Source organism: Abramis brama, assembly GCF_963993115.1.
Source record: "Abramis brama genome assembly, chromosome: 3".
Lineage (NCBI taxonomy): Eukaryota > Metazoa > Chordata > Actinopteri > Cypriniformes > Leuciscidae > Abramis > Abramis brama.
In genome coordinates this window covers 2,735,165-2,762,856 of record NC_139965.1, presented here as the reverse complement: position 1 = coordinate 2,762,856, position 27,692 = coordinate 2,735,165, and the positions used below count along the sequence as shown (strand labels likewise).

Genomic DNA, 27,692 nt, shown 5'->3' with positions numbered 1-27,692 from the left:
ACAGGCCTTCACAGACAGAGCATTTTGTCCAAAGGCTGTTCTTCTGAAAGGCACCTCACAGTCACCTCTAGCAGAGGCCAGTGTCCTGGCACCACTGTAAGTCTTTGGTTTAAAGAAGTCCGACATGGGAGGTGGGGCTAATCCATTTAACACTTTGTAAACAAAACAGGCATACTTAAAATGATTAAAATTCTCTAGGCTCAATAGATTATGTTTTTGTAAAATATTATTAATATGGAAGGACATTGGCTCTTTATCAAAGACTTTTAAGGCATTTTTATAGAGTGATTCTATTGATTTGAGTGTGTTCATACAGTCAATGTCCAACTTGTACAACAATATTCAATATGTGATAAAATCATAGAATGTAAAAACACTTTGGGAGCCCCAAATGGTATAAATTGACGAATTTGTTTAAAATTTCGTAAATTAAATTTTACTGTACTCGATATTCTTTTACATGTTTTTTTAAAACTTAATGTGGAATCAAGGGTCACACCAAGGTACTTAAATTCCAAGACGATTTCTAATTCTTCTACTGTTAAAAATACACCAGATTGTTTTATGTTGCGGGACTGTTTAGTGAACATCATACAAACTGTTTTTTTAGTATTGAGTAACAGGCAGGTTTTAAAAAGCCATTCATTTACAGGGACCAGAGCGGAGGTCAGGATGGCAGAAGCCTCGAACACTTTTTGCACTTGTGTAGATGACTGCGTCATCAGCATACATTTGGAATTCAACATCAACACAAGTGTTTGGAAGGTCATTTATATATAAATAAAATAATAAGGGACCGAGTATTGACCCTTGAGGCACACCAACAGGGACATCTAGAAAAGACTATTTGACACTGTTAATGTTAACACACTGTTTTCTTGAGTCCAAGTAAGATTTAATCCATTGAATGGCATTTGAAGAGAAGTTAAAATATGTCAGTTTAGATAATAAAATGTCATGATTAACAGTGTCAAATGCTTTTTTTAGATCTAAAAACACAGCACCGACACAAGCATTATTGTCCAATTTAACAAACATTTCCGGGTTTCTCAGAAGCGAAAGTGGAATTTCGACAACAAATGGTAAATTATCATTAATGTTGTTAGCTCACTAAGAAACTGTACTGTTCTCCTTGCATGAACAGATGCAATTTAACAGCCAGCCAAACTCCATCAATAAAGTACAGATGAGTCAGGATTCATCTTAGTCTTTGCCATTTAATAAGAAGCCAGGTACATTATGAATTAGGAGTAAAACTGTAAATAACAGCAAAATAAACAATAATCAGAACAATAATACAATAACTAAAGACCAATCATGTAGTTCTGAAACTCTTATCTGAAAATACCCCAAATGAAATCAGTGTCATCAATTTACTTAAATGGAATTATCGGATAACAAAGAAAATAGCAACAAATACAGATATTGACTCATATAGTGAAGTTATCACATCAAAGTAGAATGGAATCAACACATTGAATGCTATATCAAAGAAAGGCTAGGCTAATAGCTAAAGGCTATCACAAAAATAACTTTAAATCAAAGCTTCAAATAAATATCACAAATATATGCAAATATATATCAAGCATTATGTAATGAAGAATTAACTTTGACTGCATGAAATGTGATCACTTATATTTCTAGAGAACTACCACAGTGGGGCACCAGAACTAAAACAACTATATAAAACAATACAAGTGACATTTAAAGTAGAAGCAGAACAGAAACTTTCGATTTAAAAAGAAATGGCTTCAACAGTCAAGAAATGGATAAAATCACTAATGTTACTTACGGCTTGCGGTAGGGGTTGTAATGGTAATATAGTTGGAATTGTCCCCTTCTTCAGTATCAAACGCTGAGTGAAGCCTGCTTGATATTGTCCCAGGTTAGAAAAACTGTCAGTGGTGAAACGGGCAGAGCAAACTAACAACTTTGAATTAAAATGGTGCGGTATCCTGTTGTAGATAAACATCAACCATGTCTGTTGACATTTCTGTTCTATGGGAAGGGTATGAAAAATGCTCACATTCCCTGCACAGTCTGGAACATAACATTTATATTTATGATTTGCCATTTTCGCTATTGTCCTTGCTTGCTTCTTCACAATACCAGCTGCAGAATTTCTGATGATTTGGCTGTGTATGTCTACGTTAACACTGGCTGGCCCAGAACATGGGCTGGTATATGCAAATATTAATGATCCCAACGGCAACGTCACAGTCAGTGTTATGTTGGGATTCGCCCATTTTTCAGTGGTCTTTTGCAAACACAAGATTTACATATGAAATAGGAAACAATGGTGTTTGAGGCTCACGGTATGTCAGTTCCACGTACACAATTCTTATTCAACTATGCCAAGTTAAATACATTTTTCCATTTTATGGCACCTTTAAATCATCTTTTTCTGTATCATTATTCAAATACAAATACCTAATTATCCAAAATGATGTACTAGCTCTTACCACGTGATAAGAGTTCCTTTTTCTCAGCACTGGTGAGGATGGACCAATCACAGTCGTTCCCCTTCGAAATGTTTACTTATATTGCGTCGCTCACAGATCTGTGCTCCTCAGCCATTTGAAATGCCTAGGACTCAGATTCAATCAAGCCTAGACCTCGCTGTCTCCCAGCTATAAAACCTCTTTCCTGGGGGCAGTTCTAGATTCTAGAGTTCTAGAAAACCCCAGGTCCCAACCCACCCCTGGCGATCAGGTCACCTTTGTGTCAAGGTGGACCAAGACTGCATCAGAGCCCTGGCTCCTTGGAAGGACCCCAATCATTATCAGATTGGAGTAAGCATGGAGTTGGTCTCAAGAATGAAGGTGGTCACCACGGACACCTCCAACAAAGGCTCTGTGCGAGGGCAAACCGACATCTGGCTCCTGGTCGAGCACAGAAAAGCGGCTGCATATCAACTGCCTGGTAATGATGGCGTTTTTTCTGGACCTGAAAACCTTCCTACCAGACCTAATAGGACACCACGTCTTAGTCCGGTCGGACAAAATGGTCGTAGTGTCCTACATAAACAACCTTGGTGGACAACGTGTTCCCAGGGGAATGGTCCCTCCATCTCCAGACGGTTCAGACAATCTGGAGCATCTTCAGCAAGGCACAGGTCAACCTCTTCACCTCCGAAGGCAACTCTCACTGCCCAATATTCTTTAAAAAAAAAAAATGGATGCACTAGCCCACAAATGGCCCAGCCTCCCCATTTATGCCTTTGCCTTTATTAAAATAGCCCCACATCATCACATAGCCTTCACCATACCTAGAGATTGGCATGGTTTTATTTCAGTTAGCCTAATAGCTGGTTTGATTTGCATTGAGAGATGATCTTATGGAAAGTACTCCATGCCAGTCTCTAGGTATGGTGAAGGCTATGTGATGATGTGGGGCTATTTTAATTCCAAAGGCCAAGGGAACTTTATCAGGATGCATAGTATCCTGGATCCATGAAGTAACTGGCCTTTAAAAATAAAAATCTGCCTGCCTCTATGGGAATTTAACATAGGGGTGTCCAGACTTATGCACCCTGTATTTTAAGGAAGAATATTTATTTATTTACGATACATTATTCATTCACAAAGAAAATTGGTGTCCTTAAAGGTTGGATTTTTCCTATTTTTTTTAATTAAGGCATTAAGTTCAATTTCCAAAAGATGATTTTTTATTCCTCTTTTTAGTCAACTTTAGCATGGGTGTCTAAATTTATGCATAGCACTGTATATATTTAGCATTAGGCTTCATGTTTTTACTCCAATCTCATTTCATAACGTACATCATTAGTCACCAGTTTAACTAGTAGCTACAATGTAAAGTTTATGCAACAATAACATGCTTACGATTATGAGTGTCTTACCTTAAAAATCGTTCTCATATTTAAATCGTGTTCTTCTAATTCTTTTGAGGTAAATCCAAGGTAAACAGCACAGCACAAACACAGTCTTCCAAACTCGATGAAAAGCAGAGGAGTACGTTACTGAAGTCTCTGATTCTTTGTTTTTGAGGTGATGGGGCGTTTACAGCTCTGTGTTCCTTCACATGGACTATTTGCATATCAGTTGGTCGTGTGCACGTGGGTGTGGTCACAGAGTTAATGAGGACCCGTTTGAGAAACTGTACATGTTGCTATCATACGGATTACTTAAACAGAGAATATTTGTTTTTGATATGATTTACATCATTTAAAAATGGAGACTTCAAGCTTTGTAAAGACATACGTTTCATGTCACAGTGACAAGCATTCGCTGAGTTACAGATCGTTTTCTGTCGCGTTTCAGAATGAACTTCACATTGAGAGAGGCGACAGAACGTGCATCATGTTTATTTTCTTTATTTTACGAAAAACAACATTTAGTTTTTATTATGAGTGTACACAAATAAAAGAAGTCATTTAACAGTTTTGAATGATGTGTAACACTTGCCTGAATGACAAAAATTCTGATAAATAGCACTGATAAGAAAAAAAACGAGATAATCGCGACGGCCGACCCCAGGGGGTTAAGGACCTCCCAGCGAGAGTCCTGAAAACTATCTCAGACGGCTAGAGCTCAGTCCACGAGACGTCTCTACACTCTTAAGTGGTCTGTTTTCTCTGACTGATGCTCAGTCCAGAACCAGAACCCTTTTTCATGCGAAGTACCCCTGGTACTCTCCTTCTTGCAAGAGCTAATGAACGCGGATCGCACCCCTCCACGTCCAAAGTCTATGTGGTGGCCATAGCAGCTTTCCATGATCCTGTGGCCGGCCAATCGCCGGGGAGAAGCGACCTGGTCGTCTGCTTTCTGAAAGGGGCAAAGAGGCTCAACCTGCCTCGTCCTCTTACCGTACCCTCTCGGGATCTATCAACGGTCCTTGGGCCCTTCATTCGAGCCTCTACATTTGGCCGAGATCCGCTTAAGACCACACTACTGCTAGCATTAGCGTCGGTCAAGCAAGTTGGCGACCTACAAGTGCTCTCCGTCAGTGCTTCCTGCCTCGAGTTCGGGCCTAACGACTCTGAGGTCATTCTCAAGCCGAGGCATGGCTACGTGCCCAAAGTGCTCTCTACGCCTGAGCGTCAACTTCACTTACTCTGCCCTGTTTGTGCTTTATGAGTATACATACAGCGCTCTGCCCATTTTAGACAGTCAGAGCAGCTTTTTGTATGCTTCGGCGGTCGCATCAAAGGTCTTCCAGTCACGAAGCAGAGACTATCCCGTTGGATAGTGAACGCTATCAAGTTGGCTTATGCTTCTGTGGGCCTTCAATGCCCCATCAGCACGGGTGCAATTTCCTATGGGGACAGGGGGGACATGTCCCCCCCACTTTCCGAAATCCCGTTTGTGTCCCTCCCACTTTTCAAAATCCCATTTGTGTCCCTCCCACTTTTCGAAATTCCGTTTGTGTCCCCCCAACTTTCAAATTCCTTTGTTATGATTTTTAACCGCACGCTGTCATCGCCACGGAGGAGCAGGGCCGAGCCTGTGTAGATGTGCGTGTCCACTCTAAAAATAGCTCACTGAACGTTCTAATGAGCAGGTATAGCGGTTGCGGCACAGACAGCGATGAAATGCCAGAAACAACAACAGGTGACTTTAGGACTGTTGTAAAGTTTTCTTTCATCGACGCAAGACCAGGAGACAGTTGGGATCGCGTTCAACGGAAGTTATTCTTTATTGAGAACTCCGCTGTACGTTGCTGTAGTACTTCCAACATGATCTAACTCTAATACAGTATGCATTGTAGTTATATACATTCCAAGGGGGAGGGATTACATAGAGGCGGGAACTCTGAATAAAGCATGCAAATGAAGTGGGAACACACCCTACTCTGAGTCCAATTGAATCAGCATAACTATTCACATGCTGATACTGGCCAGGAACTCCAATTCCAAGAGCCATCCGAGAGCCATTAAAGACAAAAGGTGAAAGTCAATCAACCTAATGATTCAACGTCTGGGCTCCGAAAGGTGAGAATCTCAGTGATCTGACTCATTTAAAACACAATAGAGAAAAACAGGACTGGCAGAAACTGTTGTTACTATTATCCTATCCTAACCTTAAAATGCTAACTTCAATGTACTCAACTTTTACTGTTGCAAACTAAATTAAACATTTAATAAATTTGTAATCCAACAGGACAAAGGAAAGGAGATGCGAGTTGGTTGATTCAGCAAATTAGCTCAGGTCAGGATAATCATATTTTCTGTCTACACCTATTGATGTTACACTGCTGCTTGGTAACTTCAGACTGTTAGCTAAATATTTAGCCTACTAAAAAAAAAACATTCTGTAGGCCTACCATGAAAATGAGTCCACATTAAACCGCAGCATTTTCTATCAGCAATGAATGACAAGTAGTGCTGTCAATCCTGTCAGCAGCGGCAGATCTTAAAGGGACAGAAGCCACTAATTCTCTCTGTCAGTAAAGTTAACCAAAGAACAAAGGGAACAGAGAAAATTACTAACTGCTTTTGACTAAAAAATGGATTAATTAAATAAAATTGTACTTTAAATTTAATATAAAAAAATATTTAAATTAATAAATTAATATTTAATTTGTAATTTATGCAGTGCGGACTGTTAGATAATCTTTTTCAATTTCTGTATATTTCATACCTGTTAGACAGGAAAGGCACAGGTAAATATAACATTTATTATGGGATTATGTGAGGTTTGTTTTAAGTTCATTTAAATTTAAAGTTGTTATACTTTTTGAAGCCTTGGGGGGGGGGGGGTAATCTCAATCATTTTCATCGAGACATCAGTAGCTATATTAATATCAGTGATAGTGGCGTTTCATAAAAAGATGCCATTAAACAATTATTTAAAATATACTGTCTTTATGTTGTTTGTTAACCGAGACATTTGTGTACAATATGACATTAAGAAAATGACATTAGCAGTATACTCAATAATCGGAAAATATCCTGGTTGTCAATATTACGTCACATTTATTTTAAGAAAGAAATAGTTAATTCTAGTATTAAATATGTTTAATATTTAACTGTTTGCCTATGGAAGCCAATATCTGCCACAAAAGAAAAAAAAAATCATGCTTTGCTAAATCTTAAGACATATGAAGTCATATGCATTTAATAATGACTAAGTAATAATTATGAGATTAAAAAAATTAAATTAAGTGAAATTATTAACCTTTTATGTCAACATAATTTCAACTTTTTATGTCATAGTGAATGCATCAAATATGTCAATTACATCAAGTGCAGTGAATTTATCAATTACAACAGATTAGAGATTACAAGAGATTATTAAATGCAGAAACAATATCCAGCATTGAATAAACATCCATACCAAGAACCTGAAAGCTGAAACACAAATACAACAACCCTATACAAAAGATGTGGAAATAGTGATAGACTTCAGCTACCATTCCTGCATTTGCTCTGTAAACCGCTAAAATGAGAGAATATTGATACACATCCATGTTCAGTTGGTGTTTGATCGTAATAATTCAGGTACCTGTAAGATGAAAAAATGAATAAATACCTGTAAAAGAACAGTGTTTTTCTGTAAAACGTTTAATGAAAATTTCTGTAAAAGTTTTTTGCACTTTTTTAAAATTAGGACATTAGGAATTACTGTATTACTTTGTCATTAATGGAATAATAGTTAAAATAACCGTTGAGTTGTTAATTTTACAGATATTGTTTGTAATTTTAAGTTTTGAGAACAACTTAAAAGAAAAGAAAACGACTGTAAAAAAAATAAATATATTTTCTGTAGAATTAGGAAACGCAAGTCTGTTTAGTGGCGTCACTCTTCTGGTCCTTCTTTTGGAAGACATTCCCATCGGATTGGGTTCTCCACGAAAGTTTAGCTTCTCCTGACACTCCCTTCTCCTTCAGGATCTGCTCCATCTGAAGAACACAAACTTTGAACAATATTTCTGCAGTGGATTTACGAGTGGTAAGCAGAGCGAATCTCACCGTGGCTAAAATCTTGTTCATCACTTCCGGATCATTCAGATTTTGACTTGATTTCACCTCCAGTTTTACAATCTGTCTCTTCCGATCTGTGGGACGAACACACTGATGAGGAATTCAGTCAGACATGTTAGACATAAATGTATATGATTTGCTCAATACTAACTAAATAAACATTTAACGTTTAATCATTATTTTCAGAGTTTTGATCAGGAGAGCTCATGATCATGATCTGATTTAAAGTTGTCCCTGCCGTGAATATGTTCTCATTAAGTTATAAAAACTTTATTTTTGAATGTTCTAAAAAAAAAAAAAAAAATTCTTGATTATGCGAACTTTAAGGGAACATTCCATTTTAGAATTTTGCAAACATTATGGGAACGTTTCAGAAGGTTTAGAGAACATTAAAAAGTAGCAAAATAATAAATAATAAAACGTTCAAAAGGTATTAGCTAAAATTATCATTTTAATTAAATCTAAGCATGTGTAATTCTGAAAAAAAGTGTATATATTAAGATAATAACTCACCAAAATAACACGCAAAGGGATTAGAGTTCATACACCGGCTGTCATACCAAACACCCACATAAACTTTAGCACACAATTGTTCGTCCGGTTTTCCAGATGCCCATTTTGTGAAAGTGGAGTTGCTGTGATCTGACCAGGCGTAGGGTCCAGGATATGTAGTGCGAATCAATCCAAGCCATACATGTCCCATTCCCACAGTTTTCAGCAGCTGATCGTGATCCTCCTGGTCATCGACGGTGGCGAGATCCGTGTAATGCTGTCTGCAGTACTTCTGCGCATTCACCCAGGTCATGGACTCGGACACATAGACAAACTCATGAAGCCTAGAGAAGGTCACGTGCAACAGAGCTGAAGAAAGAAGAAGCCATCAGTTCACATTCAGGTTATAAGACAGCCGTTAAAGGCCCGTTCACACCAAGAATGACAACTACAAATATACTAGATTTCACACCAGCTAAAGATATCGTTCTGTTTATTATAAGCGAACGCTTGTCTGTCGCTTTAAATGCTCAAGCTCGTTACAGCAGGATGGATTCTGATTGGATGTCAATGTTTTTATCGCTCATCAGCTGGATAAAATCGTTCTGAAAGTGATTCCAACAACATCGTTTCTCTGTGCCGTTATCGTAATAGCTGTGCTGTGAACTCTGCTATTCTTTAATATCTTCTTTACTGTTATCTTAATAGTTATCGTCCTGGGTGTGAACGGGCCTTAAAATAATTAAAATATTCGTCTCACCCCCTTTCCTCAGCTAACAAAAATATGTCAAACCATCATGCTAATAATGTTTCTTTTAAGTTTTTTTTAAATGTTCAAAACATTTAAATTTAAAGGGAACATTCCATTGTATACTTCTTCAAACAACGTTACTTTAGAATGTTCTCTGAACATTCCAAAATAAGTAGTTACAAATTTAAAAATGTTAAACCAATATTCAACCAAAATGTTTCAGAACTAAAAACATCCCATGATTGATGTGCAAATAATGTTGTTGTGCAAACGCTTTCAGAACATTATTAAAGATCCAAATAACATTGAACTAACATTCTGTTGTTGAGGTTCCTGGAAGAACGATTGTTCAAAACTTTGCCAGAACGTTCCCTGTTTTGCTACTCGGATGGGAAAATCATTTTAAATGAGAAAGTAACCAGAGGTGTAAAGTCCAGGTACAGAAAGTAAAAGTCTTCCTCAGTATTTTGTTCCAATAACCTGAATTTGCTAATTAGCAGTTTTTCAGCCAGGAGAGCTAATTAGTGAAATCAGCAGAGTCCATGGGTGGAATAAACATATGGCAGGGCTTTTACTTTCTGACCCCTGGACTTCACACCTCTGAAATGAACACATTTACAAAAACCATAAACTAACCTGAGAAAAGCAGAAACTGGAAGCTGTTCCTCATGATGAGACACCTATGAGAAAGACAAACACGTCGACTTATTAAACTGCTCAAAAGCTTGTATTAAACATCATGTTTTAATTCAGAGTGCTCAAACTGCTCTTTGATTAGTCCAAACATGTTTACTTGTAGTTTTCACTCTTCTGAACGTCCGAGATGCGAGAGATTCCTGACGTCTCTGTGAAAGGGAATCATAGTGCCTCAATATTTCTGTCTCAGTGTTTAACTCAATGAGATCTTCATGTTACAATCTCAGCATGATGGGAAATAAAGGTCTATTGTTAAAATCACAAAAGGCCGAATCATACAGATTTAACTAGAACCAAAAACACCTTTCCAAAGTGAAGAGTTTAACTTACATCCAGAAAACGCTTTCAAAGTCCAGCAGAACTGCTTGAGCGTTTCCAGGATCCTGTTAGATTCTCAGAATCAAAACTTCAGTTTTAAAACACAGAGAGCTTCCTCAAATAAGCATGACCATCATTAACCAGCAGCGGACAGACTGAAGGACTTTTTAGTCTCAATTTGTAAGTTATCACATATGGCATATGCAAAAACCTGTCGTCTCAGATGCAAAATCTTTTTGTTTGCAGACAGACATTGATTTACATTTCGAATTTGCTAAAGCAATTTAAATGGATTTGCAGAGCGAATAGCCACTACAGCCATATATTGAAAATAGCCACTAACTGCTTACAAAATAGGCCTATATCTTAAAGCTCGACCATTAACATTGAGTTTTGTCTGACATTTGCTGCATGTTACGGCTCCATCTGAAAGGTCAACATGTTTAGGACGATGTTAAACCATTTTCTCCTACAGACAGTGGCTTGCAGTTTACAACACAGATGAAATCCAATTACACAATAGATGCAATGAAGACTGAGTGAAACTCAGAGAGAAGTAATTTTTTGTTGAATCATCTGACGCATACATTGCAGAGTATAGAAGGACGTTGTCGTGCCTTGGCTTGAGTCGTGCCAAACTCAAGGCATGGAACGCTGACAGAGAGCGCTTGTAAATCGGCCACTCACTTGACTGATGCTAAGGCTAGCAGATGTGCGGTCTTGAGCGAAAGTGGTCGGCCGACTGCAGCGGCTCAAACGGGGGCCCTTTGAGGGCCCTGAGGACCGTTGCAAGGTCCCAGGAGGGTATGGTGAGGGGGCGAGGCAGGTTGAGCCTTCTTGCTCCCTTCAGGAAGCGTACAACCAGGTCACTTCTACCCAGTGGCCAATGCTGCTATGGCCACCACATAGACTTTAAACATGGAGGGGGTACGACCCGTGTCCAGCAGCTCTTGTAGAAAGGAAAGTACCAGCATATTTTACATGAAGTAGGGTCTTGGCTCCGGGCTGAGCAACATTTGGAAAAAACAGACCACTTAAGGGCATAGAGGCGTCTCGTGGACGGAGCTCTAGCCTCAGATATAGTGTTTAGGACTCTCACTGAGAGGTCCGTATCAACTCAAGCAGCTGAATCAACTCGGGGAACCAAGGCTGGTCAACAGTCTTGGACTTGAAACAGTCAGTCTGCTCTCGCACAGAGCTCCCCAACCTGTGTTAGAGGCGTCCGTGGTGACCACCTTCCTACTCGAGACCAACCCCATGCTTACTCCCAACTAATATTGATTGGGGTCCTTTCAAGTGGCCAGGGCTCTGATGTAGCCTTGCTCCACTTTGACGCTAAGGCGACCTGATCGCCAGGCGTGGGTTGGGGCCTGGGGTGGGTTTTAGCCAGTACTGCAGGTGTACAGCAGGCCCAGCAGAAGTACTGACGATGCGGAGGCCATGAGGTCTAGCATCCTTTGAAATCCTTCGGTCTCAGGGGGGAAAGTGCTGCATCCACACACTTCGTAAAAGTGCGTGGTGTCAGAGACCGAATGGTAGGACTGTATACTGGTAGGCCACCCCTTCGAATACAAATCTAAAAAACAGTCTGTGATGGGGGGCTATTCAACTTGGTTCAGTGTGAACTTCCAGGAAGAATGGTGCTGATATATAGCTCGGCGTCCAGTCCAGCTCTGGCATCGCTCTGGTCTCTAGCCGGCGTGAGCTCACTTACATCCGTTCGCACGGTCCTTTCGTTCTTTCTCCGAGGTTCCTGGGAGAAAGGAAATGGGAGAGTGCGAGGGGCGGAGTCATTATCTGAAAAGAAAGTGATCCGCGAGAGGAGCGTGAGAGAGACATACTCTCGCAATGAGAGAAGCAACATGAATAAAATGAATAAATTTGATTCATCACTGTGAATAAAAGGCTTCAATAAATCGCGGAAAAAGGAGTTTTCCCCATAGCGTCTAGCAGACGCAATACGAGTAAACGCTTTGAAAGGGAACTACTATTTGGTGTGTCGTTTTTCCATTGGCATTTAATTTATTTAAGGGAAGCAACCATGTAAGTTTTGCTCTCGGGGTCCCCCTACAGTTGGGAAACAGTATTGTCTTCTACTACTGTCATAAAATCTGTCATGGTTACACCAGGGGTTACACGTGCATTTGTTGCGTGTGAAATGTCTTCATCCCAGGTACAGTGGCATATATTTCAGCATGTCATATGAATATAATTTCATGGGTTTTATTTTTTCATCGAAAACTAGCATGTTAGCGTTTACTAGCTACCAGATTGATAATTCGCTCCTCTACTAGCATTACTTGATTCATGAAGATAAATGGAGGACCAGATAGCTTCCGTAACATAGCCAGACAGACAACAAATTCGAAAAACTAGAGATAGTATGCAAGCAATTTACTTACTAGTCCAACAGCATGACGGCTGAATGGGGGGTGGGGGGAAGTGAGGTATGCCGTAAAGCAACCGAATTTTGTAGTTCTTTTTGTGCTCGGGTTACTACCCGAACCCCGAAGTTCCATAGTGCCAGTAAAAGCGATCTGAATTCAAATGGAAAAAAGAAAAGAAAGAAAGAAAAAGAAAGAAAGAAAAAAAATCTGAATTCAAATGGAAAACCAGAAAAAAAACTTAATTCAAATGGAAAACAAGATTATTTTTCTTACCCCATTGGCAGATAATTTTGCTTGTTTTAAGCAAAAATTACTTTCTGTTTATCTGAAAACAAAACAGAATTTCTTATTTCATTTTACTTCTCTAGTAAATGCTTCTTGATGTAAGAATTTTTAGATATTTGTACTGGAAACAAAACAAAAATACTAATTAAGAAAGCATTTTTTGCAGTGTAAGAATGCAGGGCAACCACCCAGTTGAGCATTACAATAATCTAGCCTTGAGGTCATGAACACATGAATTAATTTTTCCGCATTTGTCAATGAGAGCATATGGCGTAACTTAGATATATTTTTAAGATGGAAAAATGCGGTTTTACAGATGCTAGACACGTGACTTTCAAATGAAAGATTGGTATCAAAGAGCACACCCAGGTTCCTAACCGACGATGAAGACTTAACAGAGCAGCCATCAAGTGTTAGACAGTATTCTAGATTATTACGTGAGGAAGTTTTTTGTCCAATAATTAGAATCTCAGTTTTTTCAGAATTAAGTAGTAGGAAATTATGATTCCGTTAATTTTGTGCATTGGTAAGTTTCGTTAGGTTTTGAAGAAATATAGAGCCGAGTATTGTCGGCATAACAGTGAAAGCTAATTCCATGTTTCCTAATGATATCTCCTAATGGTAGCATGTACAGAGTGAACAGCAACGGTCCTAGTACTGAGCCTTGTGGTACGCCATACTGAACTTGTGATCGATGAGACATCTCTTCATTTACTGCTACAAACTGATAACGGTCAGATAAGTATGATTTAAACCATGCTAGTGCAATTCCACTAATGCCAACATAGTTTTCTAGTCTATTTAAAAGAATGTTGTGGTCAATGGTGTCAAATGCAGCACTAGGATCGAGTAACACTAATAGAGAGATACAACCACGATCGGATGATAAGAGCAAATCATTTGTGACTCTAACGAGAGCCGTCTCGGTACTATGGTACGGTCTAAATTGGCCATGTTAGATGTTTTTATCACTTATTAGCCTATATTTTTGTGTTTTAATAATTGCATAATTACTTTGTTCATTGTAATGTCAGAGTCACCACACTAGAACATGGGAACAAATAAAAGTGAAGTACAAAAATATTCTACATAATGGTAATTTTTAGTTATATTATAGTCTCTTTTATAAAAGGCACTGTTAAATAAATGGTGTTCTGTTTATAAAAGCAACAAACAAAAAAAAAAGAAAAGATCTTAGTAGCCTACACTGTAAAATAATTTTTGCTGCATTAAATTAAGGCCGTATAGTCATTTCAACTGTTAAATCTTGAGTAATGATGAATTGCTTTGACTTGTGAAAGTGAAAACTGATAAACTTATGTTCATGTAAAAATATTTTGCCATGAGTTATTGATCACATTTTTCCCGAGTGTAGTTCATTGTAATGAGATTGTGTTTTCCTCTTTTGTGCACTTTTACATAATACACCAACACTTGTATCTGTTCCCAAGAAAGTGGCTGAAATATGTGCAGTAAGTGGACATTTTCTAACTTTCCAAAGGAAATAAAGTATAAGACTTTGTAATGTCCATTTGTTTCCATTGCACTGGACAGTGAATAAACCCTCTCAGATAACTGTCATATGGAGGAACTAGCCTACCTGCAAGTGCATAAATAACTTTACTTAATTTATACTTGTATGCTTTATGGCTGCAATATAAGTTGCAGGATTCCACATCTACAGAAAGGCCTACAGAAGAGTCTGCACACACAGAGGAGACATAGGCCTACAGGTGGGCAGTGTATAGCCAACTTTTCCTTTTTATTTGTTGCATGAGGCATGTGTCTAATATCTCTTGTTGCAGGCACTTGACCACTGGCTTTTCTTTACAAAGAACAATTGAAATAAAACTCAAGGAACTAAGCATATTTGTCTTTTATTAAACATTTAATGAAAAGTGTTTTTTTTGGCAATGTTGTGTAATATGGCACATGCAACAGTGTCACAGGCTCTGTCAGGTGTGCAACCCTCAGACTTCTCAGACACTGAAATCTTCCCTTTAGTTAGCCAAAGTTCATTTCATTGTGTGCCCTTGTCCTGGCTAGAGCTGCATTGTAACTGGTCTGGGTCTGGGTATGGGGTCATAAAACACCTGTCTGCAGGAACATGTCATAATCACCTATGAAGAAATGCAGTTCTGTTAGGATCAGCATAAGTGTATGTAATACAGTGAACTTGATATTTAATTGTGGATCTTTTCTTACCACTTTCAAATAATGTGCATAAATGTGAATCTCTGAAAATGCTTAAGTCATGCACAGATCCTGGCCATTTTGCTTTCACATTTGTGAAATAGAAGATTTTAGTCAACTGCCTTTTTTTAATTTGATATAATATTATTAATCTGGAATATTAAGAATCACAATAGTAACTGGGCTGCACATTTACATTGTGAATCCCCTTTCTGTTCACATAATCCCCTTCATTGAGGCCTTGATGGCAGTCTATGGTAGCCTATAGTCTATGGTACCAATCACGTTAGTGAAGCCTGAGTGACACATATCTGTAATCGGCATGGTCATGATTGCATGATCTTCATAAAAAATTATGATAGCCTAAAAAATAAATAAAAAACTGCTTTACAACATTGGGTCTTAAGTGGCTTGGAAATGCCACAAAAAAAAAACACCTAAAACTGTTTTTTAAACCTAAAAGCGACAAAAAAGACAATCTCACGAATCACGAGAAAAAATATATATCTCAGAAAGTGCACTATCGCACTGAAGTTTACACAAGACTAGTAAATGATCTGAGATGTCATCGCTCTGCTGCAGAATTTCAACGGCATCAACATCTATTCCGTGTGATAATATTAGATCTAGAGTATGATTACGACGATGAGTAGGTCCTGACACGTGTTGTCTAACTCCAGTAGAGTTCAGAATGTCTTTAAATGCCAAACCCAATGCATCTTTTTCATTATCGATGTGTATATTAAAATCACCAACAATTAGTACTTTATCTGCAGTCAATATTAATTCTGATAGAAAGTCCGCAAATTCTTTGATAAAGTCTGTATGGTGTCCTGGTGGCCTGTATACAGTAGCCAGCACAAATGTTAAACGTGATTTATCATTTATACTATATATTTTTTACATTAAGCACCAACACTTCAAAATAATTATATTTAAAACTAGATTTAGTGGTTTTGAAAATATTACTATAAATTACAGCAACACCTCCCCCTTTGCGTTTCAGACGAGGCTCATGTTTATAACAGTAATCTTGCGGGGTGGACTCATTTAAAGTAATGTAATCGTTTGGTTTTAGCCAGGTTTCTGTCAAACACAGCACATCTAGGTTATAATCTGTAATCATATCATTAACAACGAGTGCTTTTGAAGTAAGCGATCGAATATTCAGCAACCCAAGCTTTATAATTTGCTCATCTGTATTATAGCTGTTTTTTATTTGTTGAACATCAATTCAATTTTTAACCTTAGATGGGTTTAAACGTTTTTTGGATTTCCAGAAGCGTGAAAAAAATAGTGACACTAGTTGTCTTCGGGGTCCCTGGAGACACCGCCATGTAAATATACAAAATTCATCATCACAATCAGAAACAACGCAGAACACATAGACAGACATAAAGTGGCACACTTCCAACAATGCAAAAAACATCCACAATGCAAAATTATCATGCACACACACACACAGGAATACATTTGTGAGACTAAAACTGCTCTCTAATAATTTGTCACTTAAAAAAGTCCAAAATGCTAGCCTGGGTGCCAGCCCGAACCCCGCCCACAACATTTTTTGGTTGGGAAGTTCGGTCTGGACTCGATCCGTTGAGGAGTAATTATGCTCGGCTCCCAAAAGGCCGAGCCAATCAAATTGCCAGGGCGGGCTTTAATCAGTGATGGACAGATGATCTGCGGTTACGTAATCACCCACGTCACCAAAGAGCGCTTGATTTGAATTAGTTTACAACAAAGACGACTGCAGCTGGAGAATTGAGATTTCACGAGTTCACACAAATAAGTCAGATAGAATAAATGCGTATATGACGTGCTGTCCGAGGAGAGGGCTGTGGGCTCGGTAGCCATACTCCCCCCGTGTTCCTGATTGTGAGAGAACAAGACAAGAAAAGAGTGAGGATTCGGGGTGGTGGAGGGACCGAGGGATGCTGAAAAACTGTCAAGGAGTGTTAGGTAAGTTGACAAAGTGAATATGCTTCCTCATGCTGATAGATAGGGTAACGTTAGACATGGTATTGTTTGATGACAAGTTGATATTGGATTGATTATTTGTACGTGCTCCTCCCGAACTTTGTTTATGAAACATCATGTGTAGATTCCGCAATCGCGTCTGTTATAGAAGATATCCACAGCGCATTCATTTTAAAAGAGGAACAGAAAGCCGCAACATTTTGTTGGTTGAAAATATGAATGAAGAACATGCGTCATTTACTCCGTTGCTCTGATTGGTTGTAGGTCTATCCAATTGAGTGCAGAGTTTGTTTTTTTTCCTGGTTCGGTTGAGACACGCCCCATAATTATAGGCTTGTTGGACTTCATGCAGCTCTGCGCAGACCGATCGGCGGCCGACTTGAAGCAGTGCATGCCGGTTAGAAATTTTGTCCGACTTGATACAGCGCCGACGCCACGTGACTGTGACGTATGCCATCAAAGCACCGCGAGAGCGACTCGAGAGTAGCCGGAGAACTCAGCCAGCGCAGCTTCTCAAGAGCGGCTGCAGGAGGGCTGATGACGACACAGCTGTTCCACGATTGGCCGGATTCACCGCATGACTACGATCACGTGTGTTTCGTGTTTATTCGAACACCTTTAGTTCCTCTAAAGCTCTCAAATCAGTTTATTATAACAGTGAACACTCTTTTCGTGTCGTTGTCATGTTATATTGTGTCATGTTTATCAAATTGAAACTGCTTAAAAAACGTAGACTCCACTTCATTGATAGTAGCCAGTCTATGATAGTAGCTAATGTTGAACTTTATTCTTGTTCAAACAGACGCTGTATAAAGCAGTACATAAAAGTATTGAATGAAAATGTCTCTGAAACATCTGTGTATTATTTGGCAAATATTGCATTTACTTCACTTCAGCTGTGGTAAAGTATGCAACACCACGTGAGCGGTCACTACGGGAACCAGAAAGTGTCCGACTTCACGTCTCCGTTTGCAGCTCCTCCCCGCCTGCACGCGGCTACTCTCGCCGATCGGTTACATCCAGCCGCAGCCGATGTCCAACACACCTTAAATCTCTATGGAGCAGTATCAGACTCACATTCTGACTAGAATATGAGTATGACGAAGTCAGGCTACCAAAATGCGGAACCACCACAAAAATAAATTTGTGGTGGAAAAAAAAAAAGCTAAACTTTGACAAAAAATTCATTTTTATTGTTAGAATTGTGATTTCATAATATTTAGATTAGGGCTGGAAATCGATTAAAAAAAAATTAACTAATTAATTGCACAATTTGCTGTAATTAATTGCAATTAATTGCATTTCCACCAAGCTTGTAATCATCAATATTTAAACTTACAATCACCTAATTAAACAACACAGGAAAAAAAAGGAACAGAAAATAGACCTATATTAAAATAATATTAAACATCAATAGCCTATATCAATATATATTATTATTTTTCAATAATCAATCAACAGAATCAATTTAACAGATTACACCACCCAATACACCACAATTATTATTATTTTTTTCTACTAATTATCAAAATAAAATATAGTCCTACAAAGCTATTATTACCAGAGCATGTGATCAGAGCTTTTACCATTGTTGCCCAGCATGACTATACCAGCTCAGCAAACAGAAGTCTACAGAGAAATTTCACGTTATTTGAGTGGACTTTAATCTAAAAAACTAAATTTCAGTACAAAAAATGCTAAACTTTGACAAAAAAGTCATTTTTATTGTTAGAATTGAGATTTCATAATATTTAGATATGAATCCAACTGGAAAAAACTTGTGAAAAGATAGCTTTCAGTTAGTCAAATAGTGGAGCTCTATAGCCATCTAGTGGCTAAAATGATCATTTTTTACTTTTTACAAAATATGGGCAAAAATTTTACACTAAACCATAAAATAAAATTATCCACGTTATCCCCATGAATGAAAGTTAGAAATATGGGTTTTTTATAAAGTGAATTTTACATAAAATGCTGGGTTTTTTTTTTTTTTTTTTTGTAAAAAGCCTATTTAAATAAATATTTATTTATTTATTTATAGAAATTTAAAATATATCATAAATCCTCCAGAAACTGCACAAATGTTGAGTTAAAACATTAATAAACAGAGTAAAATTACATTTGTAAAAATGTATATTATATTACATATTATTATATGTTAAATGTATATTAACATATTATTGTGTTACAAAATGTAAAGATAACTAGTGTCGGCACAAATGAAGATAATCAGAGGGTTAATGGCTACTGACTCGGGTGACTCTGTTGTACTGGTGCTTTTAGATTTAAGGGCTGCATTCGACACTGTTGACCATGATGGCTGTTTATAAATAAATTAAGATTGAGATTGAGATTTATTTCTTCACTTTTAAAACAGTTTGTTCAGTGACATTAATCGTATGGTCCTTTTAGAAGACATTCCCATCGGATTGGTTTCTATATGTCAGTTTAACATCTTCTGTCAGTCCATTCACCATCAGTATCCGCTCAATCTGAAGAACACAAACAGCATTTAAGCATTTCACTCCAAAAACCTTCACGCTTCACAAAAAATCCTAACCCAAGGAAGAAAGCCATAGAATGATATGCAAACTAACTGATGACAAAATACTCTTTTTAGGCAAACTAAACACCAGCTGACTAAAAATACAAAATGCAAATGAGGAAAAGCGAATGTTAGCAAAGAGAAAAGACACGCATATATTGCTTTGATATTCTGTTCTCTAATGCAACTACATTTGCAAATTTTTGGGGTCACTGTATATTAACTACACTGCATTTCTACTCACCATTGATAAAATGTGTTTCTTTACTTCAGAATCATTCACATTTTGACTTGCTTTGACCATCAGTCTCGCCGTCTGTGTCCTCCTCTCTGTGGAACACACATAAAACACATCAAAGTGTTTAGTGGACAGAAGTGGGGAAGCAAAATGGCTCCTCTATGGCATTACTGCGAAAAAACTCTTTTAGAACCTTTATTTTTGAGAGTGTACCAATTTTTTATGATAAAGTTCATGGCAACCAAGCTGCCGGGATTTAAAGGTGCAGTGTGTAATATTTAGGAGGCTCTGTTGACATGCAGTATCATTTACATAACTATGTTTTCTGTGGTATATAAACTCCTTACATAATGAACCGTTATGTGTTTATTAGCTTAGAATGAGGCATTTCTCTCTACACACACCGCGGGTCTGCTTACATCGACATGTTTCTATGGTGGCCCTAAACGGACAAACGCATTTCGTCACTGTGTTGTTCTTCGTGTAAAGAAGCTCGCTAAAGTCAGCGAATAAAACACTGACACAATGATGAACAAGTCACAATAATATTCAAATAACTGAATAATTAAGTAAACCTAATTTCTTAATTAATCTTTGTAAAGAAACCTCATTGTTTAACTGGCTACTCTCTGCTGTCTCAGACGACGACATCACTTCCTGTCGGCCACCGTAACTTCTGTTGGGTACAGTTCACAACTTCACCACTAGATGGCGCTAAAAATCACACACTGCACCTTTAATGTAAACTTCACGGATTCTCTATTTCAGGCATGTTCAATGTTTAATTGGTTTTACTTGCATTTTGACGTGAAGAGGTAAAATGTGCAGGAATACTCACTACTACTGTAGCAGACAGCAGGATATTTAAGGTAACATTCCTGATCATTAAACAGTCCAATAAGAGACGTTCCCACACAAAACTGGCTGCCACCTCTATTGTTCGGCTGTCCAGACTCCCATGGTCTGAAGGAGGATTGGCTCTGATCGGTCCAGATCCAGGGAGCAGTGGCATCCGTCCGATAGAGTCCAGTCCAGGTAAATTCTGCTGTTAGACCAGCAGGCAGAGTGTGTATAAACTCTTGATGATCCGTGAGATCATCAATGGTGGCGAGGTCCGTGTAATGCTGTCTGCAGTGTGTCTGAGCCTCAGACCAGCTCATGTAATTAGGCACAAAGTAAAACACATGAGTCTGCGAGAGCGCCGTGTGCATCAGAGCTGGAGGAGGAAGATACCAACACTTCAACATCTTACGCCTTTATTTTGTCATTTCTGTGCATAAAGTAGGCGACAGCTATTTGTCGTTTTGGATGATTGATTGACATCACTTATGGACTCTTGTTTCACCCACAGAATAAAAAATAAATACTCACAATCTCACAATTCTGTGAAATAAAGTCAGAGCTGCAAGTTATAAAAACTCGGGAATTGCGAGATAAAAACTTGCAAATACAAGAGATAAAGTCTGAATAGCAATATATAAACTTGCAACTCTGAGGGAAAACCAGTCAGAATTGTGATATAAACTTGGAATTGTGAAGAGAAAAAAAGCCAGAATTGCAAGACATAAACTAGTCTAAAAAACTGAACTAGCTCTATCTCACAATTCTAACTTTTTTCTCCAAATTGTGACTTGCAATTGCGAGTTATAAAGTCCGAATTGTGGGATATAACAACTGTGAACTATTGTGAGATATAAGCTCGTAATTATGAGAAAGAGTCAGTATTGCTAGATGTAACACAAATGTGAGGAAAAATGTGGAATTGTGAGATATAAACTCGCAAGAAATAAAGCCGGAACAGCAATATATAAACTTGCAACTAAGAAAAAAAAAAAAAAATCAGAATTGTGAGATATAAACTAGTCTAAAAAACTGAACTAGCTCTGTCTCACAATTCTAACTTTTTTCTCCAAATTGTGACTCGCAATTGCGAGTTATAAAGTCCAAATTGTGAGATATAAGCTCGTAATTATGATAAAAGGTCGCAGCCCCGTGCAATCCGAAGGGCATAACGTTAAAATGGTGAAGCCCACTAGGGACACGCTTTAGCCGTCTCAGCCAAGGGAACTTGCCAGAAACCTTTGCACAGTTGTCAGGTACTTGCCCAGCCGCTCAATTAACTCGTCAACTCTTGGCATGGATCAAATGCAGACAGAGTTGAGTTTTGAGAAGTCCACGCAAAAACTTAGTGTGCCATCTTTCTTTGGTACCAGTTCCACTGGACTGCACCATTCACTGGAAGAAGTGATGGTCTGTAGCACCTCGTCTGGCCCTTACCACACTTAGCTAGCAAACCGGTGTCAGATGTTCGTCTGTCTAGTACATCGTTTAAGCGCTTTGTTTACATTTCATTACATCATCCCGGGTACACTCAACTATGGATGTTAGCAACTCCACAAGACATACATTCAGTAACATATGAATTTCGAGTTTAGCCATATCTCGCAATTTACTTTTTCCACAAATTGTGAAATAAAATCAAAATTGTGAGTTATAAAGTCTGAATTGTGAGACATAAACTCGCAAATATGAGAAAGTCGGATTGAAAGATAAGTCACAATTACTTTTTTTTTTTTTTTTTAGTGGAAGAAACAAGTTTTCATACTAAATCCCCAATCAAAAGATTATAAAATTTTGCAAAAAAACAAAACTAACCTGGAAAAAGAACCAAGAGCGAAACATTCTTCATCATGAAGGACCTACTGTGCCACACTTAGACCCGCTGCTCTCCTCAGCCAATTCCTTCCCTCTCTCGTGTAGATGAATGGCACTCACATGAGCTGCTTTATATTACACACTCTGCAAGAGATATTGAAATTCAACGAGTGACATCACAGATTTGCATGTCAGAATCAATAATATTGCATAACTCACAAACAGCTGAAGCATGAGCAATATGTTCATTATTTACAATTTAAAGTCAAAGCATACCAAAAAACAGTGGAGTAAAAAAAAAAATGTATAAAAATAATATATATATATACTGTGTATATATATATATATATAATACATAATACAGTATATATATATATATATATATATATATATATATATATATATATATATATATATATATATATATATATATATATATATATATACACACACACACCTCACTCTAAAAGTTAACAGTTACTTTGATGCACAAAGAAACCTGTTTAGCCAAATGATTTGTTCTATGTAAGCCTGAAACTCATGAAAACCTGGAAAGATTTTACCTGAGATTTAAAATGTATGTAAAAACTTGTCTATATAAATATTTAACATTATAGTGGAAGCTTGTGAACAAAACTCCTTCACATTGTCACATGAATGGTTTTACATTTCAGTTGCCCTTGTAAATTAAGATAAATGTACAAATCACATTTAAGCATATGACTGGTGTTTATTGACAAAAAAAACACAATACTGGCCAGTCTCTGTTTGCACAAAACTGCGGATCTCAATCCATTTTTGCATTACATTTACATAATCAGCTAAAACGGGTAATTGTCAAATCACAGGTTCAGCTCATACTATACTATAAATTCACCAAAGCGGATCAATAAACGTATTTGCTTTTTGCCTGTTGTCTGTTGCGTGGCGTCACTCTTCTGGTTCTTCTGGAAGACATTTCCATCTGATTGAATTTTCCAACACAGTTTTGCATCTTCTGTCAGTCCCTTCTCCTTCAGTATCTGCTCTATCTGAGGAACACAAACACACTTTTATTAATCCGTACTCTTAGTAAGTTCCTCCGCTATCAGTATACTTTCAACAAACTGTACATTATGAACTCCCCTTCACCAGAATCTCTGCCTTCACCGAAGGATCATTCACATTTTGACTTGATTTGACCGTCAGTCTGTTTGCTCCTCTCTGCGGGACACAGAAATACACAGTCAAAGTAATAAAGAATAATAGAATATTTTGCAGAAGTAGTTTCTGTTTTTATATTAAAGCAATCTAGTAAAATAACTGTCAGTCATGCCATTTACCACTTATTTTTTTTACAAATGGGACACTGATCTATTCAATACAACAAATCAATGCAAGTACAATAAAAAATTACATAAACAGAAACTTTTACGCAGACAAATTGGTCAGTATTTTACTGCAAATAAGTTGTCAAATTCAAGCTTAATTTATGATGATATACATGATAAAAAAATAAATAAAAAAATCAAGCTTCAACCACACAAATCCAAATCTGATGTTTAGGACCGACATTTTGTGTCAGAATTCCTTCTCTATTCCAGCATGACAGCAGTTTAATGAAAGTTTCACACTTTTAAAGCCAATAAAGCAGGGAAATGTGTGTGCAAATACTCACCAGTGTAGCAGACAGAAGGCAATTTACGTGTACAATCCAGATCATTAAAAAACACAAGACTGTGAAAACCGCTGAAGAGGGAAGATACAAAAATAAATGCATTTAATTGGCAGACTTGTGCAAAAAATACAACTTTTTGTTGCTGTGGTTTCGCAGCGGGTTAAAGTGAACTGAAACTTTACATTCAATGGTCGTCAGGCGCCTCTTTAACATCATCCCTGATTAAAAGTTTATTAAATAAATGAACTAACCCACCAGGAGCACCAAGAGCAAAACATTTTACACCATGAACCACCAACAGGAAAACAAAACTAAACTTTTATTAAAAAGTAATCAAATTACTGTTTAAAACACCAGCACTTTACAGATTGATCAAATTATCTTTACGCTAAATTCTAATTTATAAAAAAATGACTTCTTTCTCAAAGTTATGAGTAGGGGAATGGCATTACTGTGACTGTCATTTTACATACTTTGCATGTTTGCAAAAGATATTAAAATTCAGAGATTTGCGTGTCACCAATTTCATTTTATACACCAACACATCAATCACTGCCAACTCAACCCATCCAAGTCATCAATTTAGATTGATCATAGGTCAATGCACATTACTTATCAAAGGCTACTTCACTTCAGACTTCAGAAAGTCAAACACTTTTCTGGAAGTGCAAATAAAAACCAAGCAGATGAATTTTTGCCAGCGGTGTGCCTCAGGGTTCAGTGCGAAGCCCGTTTCTCTTCTGGTCTCACACAGCTCTATCTATCCTCTCATCCTCAAACACACCTCCTCCTCCTCCTGTATATACAGTCAAACCAACATTTATTCAGACTCCTTCAACATTTCTCACATTATCACTGTTTATTCGCTATAGTTTAGAAAATGGTAATAAAATATGAGCAGAACTCAGTTGATATTTGACTGGTTTTGTCCATCCTTCTGTTAGACTGTCTCACACATGAATTATGTTGAATATCTGTCAGCTGTTAAATTTAACTACACAATTAGATAATACCAGTTTAGCTCAACCAATCACCAAGCAATGCTTCATTGTGTTCAGTCTGTGTGTAAAAAGAGCATTAGCAATTAAAGACAACACACTTCAGCAAAACATGATCAGCTCAAAGTGTCTGAATAAATGTTGGGCCCAGATGTCACTGGTAGTCGCTGTATGAAGAGTGTTTGGGTGTAATATGTCACAGTTTACTTTATTCTGCTCTCCTCACTTACAGAAATGAACTACAGTGTCCTGATCACACTAGTGAAACAATATATAAAAAATGATATCTGGTGTCTGAATAATTTTTGGTTTGACTGTACATCTTCCCTAATGCCAGACATATAAATGATAAATAATATATACATACATTTACTCTGTTTTGTTCTGCAGTTTTACTACTTTGGTATTGTCCTGAGCTCAAAAAGCATCTCATAACTATTGTCTCTACGAACAACTTAGCTTTTTTGAGAAACGCAGTCCTGGCCTAAGAGTACAACAAAACATGCACATCCCCTAAAAAAAGTCACTTGCGAAAAAAGGTGAAAAATCATATATTTGATAGTATAAAGTACATTTCTCATATTTGTTGGCTCCTTGTGTTTTCCCTGATTTGTAAGTTGCTTTGTATAAACCCTCTGCTAAGTGCATGCAAATGTGGTGAAGCCTGTGGTCAGCGTCTGCAGTTTATAAAAGATGAACAGAAATCAGGAGGCCAGTTATAAACAGCCATTATCTGCTCAGACTGTGTCTAAAGAACTAGTCTGATCAAATCATAATCACAATGACTGATGGATGTGATCACATGTTTTAGTAAATGGCCATTGCTGTGGAAATACTGTACCAGAGTCATGCAAACCAAGCTTGTTTGAATCTGGATTTGATTGTTAAGAGAGCGTGATGACCAGCGTCTGTTCTCTGACATATGCATCTCTTACAGTCACCTACACCTACAGTATTTCGGTACAGATGTGTAGGAATTCATGGTCAATTTACACAGTTAATGACATTATGTAAATATATACACCCATAGAAAGACGCCACTGGCCAACAGACACTCCCAGAAGAGAAGTTTCCATGTTTGGCTTTTTAACACAGAACCTATAGATACCAAACCTTAGGCATTATGGGTATTTTCATGTATATTTCAAGACAGAACTTCCCGAACATCCAAAACCATGCTGTGTTCTAGGCTTAATCAGTCCCTCCAGGATTTCACGATTTTTTTTGTGTGATTTTTGCGATCAAAATCACTGATTTTGTGGTGGTAATTTCCAGAAATTTGTGAAAAAATTTGCGATTTTTATATTTTATAATTAGGACATCACATTTACCATATATATAGTGAGGAAAATAAGTATTTGAACACCCTGCTATTTTGCAAGTTCTCCCACTTGGAAATCATGGAGGGGTCTGAAATTGTCATCGTAGGTGCATGTCCACTGTGAGAGACAATCTAAATAAAAAAAATCCAGAAATCACAATGTATGATTTTTTTACTATTTATTTGTATGATACAGCTGCAAATAAGTATTTGAACACCTGTCTATCAGCTAGAATTCTGACCCTCAAAGACCTGTTAGTCTGCCTTTAAAATGTCCACCTCCACTCCATTTATTATCCTAAATTAGATGCACCTGTTTGAGGTCGTTAGCTGCATAAAGACACCTGTCCACCCCATACAATCAGTAAGAATCCAAGTACTAACATGGCCAAGACCAAAGAGCTGTCCAAAGACACTAGAGACAAAATTGTACACCTCCACAAGGCTGGAAAGGGCTACGGGGAAATTGCCAAGCAGCTTGGTGAAAAAAGGTCCACTGTTGGAGCAATCATTAGAAAATGGAAGAAGCTAAACATGACTGTCAATCTCCCTCGGACTGGGGCTCCATGCAAGATCTCACCTTGTGGGGTCTCAATGATCCTAAGAAAGATGAGAAATCAGCCCAGAACTACACGGGAGGAGCTGGTCAATGACCTGAAAAGAGCTGGGACCACCGTTTCCAAGGTTACTGTTGGTAATACACTAAGACGTCATGGTTTGAAATCATGCATGGCACGGAAGGTTCCCCTGCTTAAACCAGCACATGTCAAGGCCCGTCTTAAGTTTGCCAATGACCATTTGGATGATCCAGAGGAGTCATGGGAGAAAGTCATCTGGTCAGATGAGACCAAAATAGAACTTTTTGGTCATAATTCCACTAAACGTGTTTGGAGGAAGAAGAATGATGAGTACCATCCCAAGAACACCATCCCTACTGTGAAGCATGGGGGTGGTAGCATCATGCTTTGGGAGTGTTTTTCTGCACATGGGACAGGGCGACTGCACTGTATTAAGGAGAGGATGACCGGGGCCATGTATTGCGAGATTTTGGGGAACAACCTCCTTCCTTCAGTTAGAGCATTGAAGATGTGTCGAGGCTGGGTCTTCCAACATGACAATGACCCGAAGCACACAGCCAGGATAACCAAGGAGTGGCTCTGTAAGAAGCATATCAAGGTTCTGGCGTGGCCTAGCCAGTCTCCAGACCTAAACCCAATAGAGAATCTTTGGAGGG

General features: G+C 37.9%; 1 long non-coding RNA gene across 1 annotated transcript; it reads right to left on the bottom strand.

The window, feature by feature from the left end:
- Positions 1-7,666: 7,666 nt before the first annotated feature.
- LOC311079594 lies at positions 7,667-8,551 on the bottom strand. Its single transcript, XR_014605424.1, has 3 exons — positions 8,456-8,551; positions 7,931-8,016; positions 7,667-7,861 (listed from the first exon to the last, which is right to left on the bottom strand). It is a non-coding gene; the product is annotated as an uncharacterized lncRNA (long non-coding RNA).
- Positions 8,552-27,692: the final 19,141 nt, after the last annotated feature.